General features: G+C 40.2%; 1 pseudogene; it reads left to right on the forward strand.

Annotated features, from left to right (window-relative positions):
• Positions 1 to 973, forward strand: LOC116322125 (annotated as a pseudogene).
• Positions 974 to 6,083: the final 5,110 nt, after the last annotated feature.

Genomic DNA, 6,083 nt, shown 5'->3' on the forward strand with positions numbered 1-6,083 from the left:
ATGGATTTTTTAAACTCAGCTGCTGAGAAAAACACCACTTTTGTGCGACCTGCAAATTTTATAATAAGTGGATTTGTTGGCATACCTAATATTAGGTATTACTTTGTCTTTCTGTGCTTTATTTACATTTTTTCAGTGGTGGGAAACACAGCTGTGATGCTTATAATAATTTTTGACCATACATTAAGAAGTCCTAAATATATTGCAGTTTTTAACCTTGCATTTACAGACCTGTTAAGTAACTCTGCTTTGGTGCCAAAGGTTCTTGACATTTCTCTGTTTAACCATCACTATATTTCTTACAACAACTGCTTGACATTCATGTTTTTCTGCTTTACTTTAATTTCAATGCAGGCTTTTAATCTGGTCGTTCTGTCCTTTGACAGAATCATGGCTATCATGTACCCGTTGCACTATCAAATGAGAGTGAGCCACAAAATCATTCTGTCTTTGATCACCTTTTTCTGGCTTCTTGCTATTGCTCTAACAGGAACTGCAGTTGGCCTTCTCACCAGACTACATTTTTGTGAATCTGTGGTTATTAATAGCTATTATTGTGACCATGGCCCTATATATATCGGCTTGGCTGCAATGATGTTACCCCTAACAAAACAATTTCTGCTTGGTCAAGAGCTTTTGTTCTATGGCTTCCTCTGATATTTGTCTTGGGAAGTTACTGCTGTATAGGTTATTCTTTGTCTAGAATTTCTACATGTAAGGAAAGAGTGAAGGCTTTGAAAACCTGTACAGGTCACCTTTCATTAGTGGCAATATATTTCATTCCTATTTTAGTTGTTTATAGTTTTGGGAGTACAATACATCCAAATCTTTAGCCAGTGTCATGCCTCCCATGTTAAACCCAATAATCTATGTTCTTCAAACTGCAGAAATAAAAAAATCTTTGAAACGGTTGTTAAGAGCTAAAATACAAATATGTCACACAGAGTGCTGTAGTTTAATGAAACACATGTAGCAAAACACTTATAATTCAGTGTAAGCAAAAAAAAAACAAAACAACAACATTATATAACCATGACACTAAAAAGGACAACCATTTGAAAATTAAAGTGGGAAACCCTAAAATAAGTGAATTAATCTTTTATTTGAATGTTTCCTAATTGTATTCTGCAGGGGTAATTCCTTCCCTTAACATGTAGAAATGATTGCAACTTGCATCCAATGAAAAAAGTAGCAGCAGGACTAACCTTTCTACACTATACCTTTCCACAAGCAATAGCTAGCTGCTGTGCATATGAAGCTTGTTTGTTTTGGGGTTTTTTTTAAAATGTTTTTCATTGAAATAATAAAAGGGAAAAATGAATTTTGTTTTTCTAGAAAGAATACTAAAGGATTGATATTTTGGGCATCTTTCTAATTTCAATGCATTATACGTACATCAGGAAAAATATTTGAGTTTTATGTTGTGATTTATGAACTTTTGTAATAATCTTGGCTTAAATGTAAGTGTTGCCATTTTAGGACATAATGCACCAGTACACTTTTTAAAACAGGTATGGAGAGAAAAATATTTTCTCTTCTATACTTTGTTTTATCGGAGTTCACACTGAAACTAAAAGTAACTTGCTTAAGATGTTTATTTATTGTTTGATCTAAGAATATTTCAGCATGTACTCCTGCCTTTGTCTGTCATGAAAATGTATATATATTACTGCAAATACCATTTTAACAAAAGTCTGACCAATTTTGTAATAAAATGTGAAGATCTGACCAAACTGAAAGAAAGCTAGAAACGTCAAGCAAGCTCAACCTGTCATGATCCTGGACCAAACTATTCTTAGTTTTCGTGTGTTTTGTATTTTGTTCTTTATTTATGCCTTGGTTTCTAGGTGGTTCTGTTAAGATGTTCCTTATTTGATTTCCCCATGTGACTTTACCCCCTGTGTGCCCATCTGTGTATCGGTGAGTCCTCGTCTCCTCTCCTTGTGTTTTATTCCATGTTTTATGTCTGTGCTCTCCCCGTGCTCTCACTCTCTCCTCCCGTCTGCACCTCTGTGTACTTCCTGTTTTACTTTGACAGTCTCCTGTCAGTGTTGCGTTCACTCCTGCCGTGTCTTGTTATGATTATCAGTGTCACCTGTGTTCCCCTTGCGCTCCCACTTCCCTCGTTAACCCTCTGTGTATTTATGTCTGCGTCTCCCTCAGTTCTGTGTCGCGTTCTCCCTCATTCATGGCTGTGTGTTTCTCTGTGTACTATGTTATAGTTTCCCAGTAGTGATGGGTAGATAAGGCCTCGTGAAGCGTTTCAGCACATTCCCCAAACTGTATCGATACTGTGCGGACACAGTGTTGCTGTTTTTGTTGTTTGTTTTGTTTTGTTGTTGTTGCTGAGGCCAGGGGCCTGTTCTTTGTACCTCGCTAAGTAAGTTAGCCGGATTTGAATGTTGACGATTTCGCGTGATCTTGGATCGTTCGGTTCTCCGAAGGTCATCTGGGGCTTGCTGTCATAGCAACAGATCCGTAAGCGTAAACCTGCTCGGGAGCAGGTTTACTTTATGTAAACAGGATTAGATCACGGCCTCTCAGGTATGTCCGCTGCAGTTATATGAAAGCAAGAGCGATATTTCGCCACTGTTTTACCATAAATAAATATTATCAATGTAACTAAAGATAATGTATTTGATTCTTTTATTGATTTCATACAGATACATACAGGTCATTTCCGAAAAAAAGGGAAATGTACTATTAATCATTCTATTACATGTAGTAGATCATGTCAGATGTAATTCATATTTTAGAGTAGTAATAGTAAATTACTACGTGCAATCAAGATGACAGACCACGGCTATAAAAGCGAAGGTGGATTTGGGAAGTCTGTCGCAGCCATGTCCTGTCCGCTTTGTACGCGAGCAAGGAAGGTGCAAGATTGATAAGGAGAGTTTACAGAATTTAGCGGATATTACGGGATAGACAGGATCCTTTAGCTCAGCGCGACGGTGTGCTCATAGAGATATCGATTCTCCGTGAGGTATTATTTACTTTCTCTCTCTCTCTCTCTCTCTCTCTCTCTCTCTCTCTCTCTCTATACATATACATATATATGTAATGGGGAAGGCTTTAGGACCCAGGGGACCCAATGGAGGATATAAAAGAGGAAGTAGCAGCAGGTGCTCTTCATTCCCACTGACAAGCGGCTGTGAACAATGGTTGTGAGTAGGTGAAGAGCCTGAGAAGTTTTAATTGTCTGCTACACAAACAGTTGTTTTAAACCTCTACAGCAGAGGTTCGAGTAGTGATTTTTAGAAGACAAGCCAAGATAAGCCAGGTGTGCAGCAAACATAGTTGTCTGCTGGAGGACAGGCTGCACATGTGAATTTGTCACTGTTTTTCCTCCTCCTCTTTTGTTGTGTTTTTGGTTTTAGTAGGGTCACCTTTTAAAACTGTTTTTTATGCCGGTTTGTTTTTATTTTCAACGGGCTGGTGCAATATTAGTCGGGCAACGTGCAACCCCTGAGCTGGGCTCTTACCTTAGGGTAATTAGGTCTTTTAGAGGTGCTCCGTGTGGATTTGCAGTGAACAATTTTTATTAAGAGTGATTTTAGTGCCACCAATCATTGCCTGGACTACAACACTTAGTGCATGCGATAAGTGTTCTGTTGGGCTCGTATTTATTTGGGGTGGATTTGTTTCTTTTAAAGTAACGGGCATCTGGGACCACCGGGGTAGAGCAAGCCCTCAGGTGATAGTTGCATTGCGGGCAGGTTGCACCAATAAGACTATCTTGTGGTCGTTAGTGACCTTTTCCATTTTGATGTTTTAGTCCTTTTGCAAATCCTTTGTTTTCTTTTAAAATAATAAATTTTAACATATCTGACTGATATTGACCCTCTTGTCCCGTTCATTCTGGGCTCGTTCCTGTGAGAGCTTTGGGCCTGAAAGTTTGCACAAGTAGTATAGAGGCCCTTAGCGAACACTCGGTGGCTTTTACTCACTACATATATATATATATATATACTTACTGTACTGTATATACTTACTCCCGACTTACTGTGCATGCTTCACTCACCCTTGCATGGGAACAGGTAAAAGTGATGGAGTGTTATGTCAAACTACACACAAAAAAAAACCACAATGTCAATAAATGTCACAGTACAAAAAGGGGTGTGACGAGGGGTGCAGGACCACCACCTGTCTTTATTTGCTCTGCCCTTTTCTTGGTTGCTGTTATAAACAAACAAACAGATTATTTCAGGGTCTCTTGTCATAGACTAAAAGCAATATAAGTGATAAATATTACCATTCTGTGGAATATTTTTATATTTCACTTTTACTTTTTCCCATGTTCTAGTGGGTCCTGTTGTGGCTCTAATGTGAAAGAGGATATAATGTAATATCATGGATCACTTACGAGTTTAATTTGTCAGCAACTTTCTGCCAGCCCTCTCTCCTTGCTTTTGCAGCCTTTGCAGTGTTCCCCTGCGTTTTGATTAAACTCTGAAACTCCTGATATCCCTCAATCAAGAGTTCTTGGTCTGCTGCCGTGAAATACTGAGCGCACTCCTTCGACATCTTCGCCGACCAATCACAGGGTTGCCGATCAATGTTTCTACTATCGATGCATAGCCCCTTTTAAGCCACCCAGTGATCTCAGATTACTTCATCCAGCTATACTAATCGTCAACAACAGGTGTGTTCGGAGAACCGGATTAGCGAGCTCAAAGTTAGCGCGATGATTTGATCTTGGATGTGTCATTTGATCTTGGATGTAGTAAGCGAGGTACGAAGAACAGGCCCCAGGTCAACCCTCTGAACTGTGTTTTGTTGTTTGGGCTCGTTTGCTCCCTGTTTTTTGGTTTTGGATTTTTTTTTTTTGTTGCCTGTTTTTCCAGCAATACAGTTGGGATTTTTACTTCAGTTCTATGTTCCTGAGTCCTGCATTTTTTAGGTCCACAACTCTGCCTGCCAAACACCTACACCTGAAAGCATGACAGGTCAGGCCCGAGGGTCAGGAGGGGGAGGAATTTGTAAAATAATGTTAGAAAGAATTATAATTCAACCAAATACTTTTATATTACCAAATGATTCTCTTTTCCTGAACACATATTTCTACTTTTAAGATACGTTGCTTAAAAAAATATTAAAGTATTAAAGTCATAAAAAAAAAAATTAGAAATGTTTTAGAATTTAATTATTTATTAAGCAAATAAAAAAATTCAAATCTTTATACCCAAATTTGATCGAGCTTACTGGATTACTCTGAGAGTTAAAAAATGAATCAGCGACAAAACTAATTTTTCTGTTCTGAAATTAAAAATTCTCTTATGAAGTGAGACATACAGAGTAGCAAGTTCCATCCATCCATCCATCCATCCATCTTCTTCCCCTTATCTCTTGCTGGGTCGCGGGGGCAGCAGTCTAAGCAGAGAAGCCCAGACCTCCCACTCCCCAGCCCCCTCCTCCAGCTGATCTGGGGGGACACCAAGGCATTCCACACCTCACCCAGGAGGCATCTTTGTCAGATGCCCAAACCATCTCAACTGGCTCCTTTCGATGTGGAGGAGCAGCGGCTACACTCTGAGCCCCTCTCGGATGACTGAACTTCTCACCCTATCTCTAAGGGAGAGGCCAGCCACCCTTTGAAAGAATGAGATCGCAAATACAAGCGGTGGAAATGGGCTTCCTCCAGTCACCAACCACAACTCGTGACCATAGTTGAGGGTAGGGACGTAGGTCGACCGGTAAATTGAGAGCTTTGCTTTTACACTCAGCTCCCTCTTCACCACAACAGACCGCTGCAACATCTGCATCACTGCAACCGCAGCACCAATCCGTCTGTCAATCTTCCGCTACCTTCTCCCGTCACTCGTGAACAAGACCCTGAGGCTACTAGCCCGGATAGTTTTTTAATCGGTGACAAAGGGCAGCATTGTCATTGTCCATTCGTGCACAATGTCCCCAGTCTCCCTTGGAATGCTGTTGAAGCTCTGCTGGAGGTGTGCATTAAAGATCTCACGGACTGGGGCCTCTGCTAGACATTCCCAGCACACCCTCACTATATGTTTAGGCACGGTAGGTCCGCCCATCAATGAGACCAGGAGTAAACAGATGGTTCTGTGTGATGGGCA

Source organism: Oreochromis aureus, linkage group 10, assembly GCF_013358895.1.
Source record: "Oreochromis aureus strain Israel breed Guangdong linkage group 10, ZZ_aureus, whole genome shotgun sequence".
Lineage (NCBI taxonomy): Eukaryota > Metazoa > Chordata > Actinopteri > Cichliformes > Cichlidae > Oreochromis > Oreochromis aureus.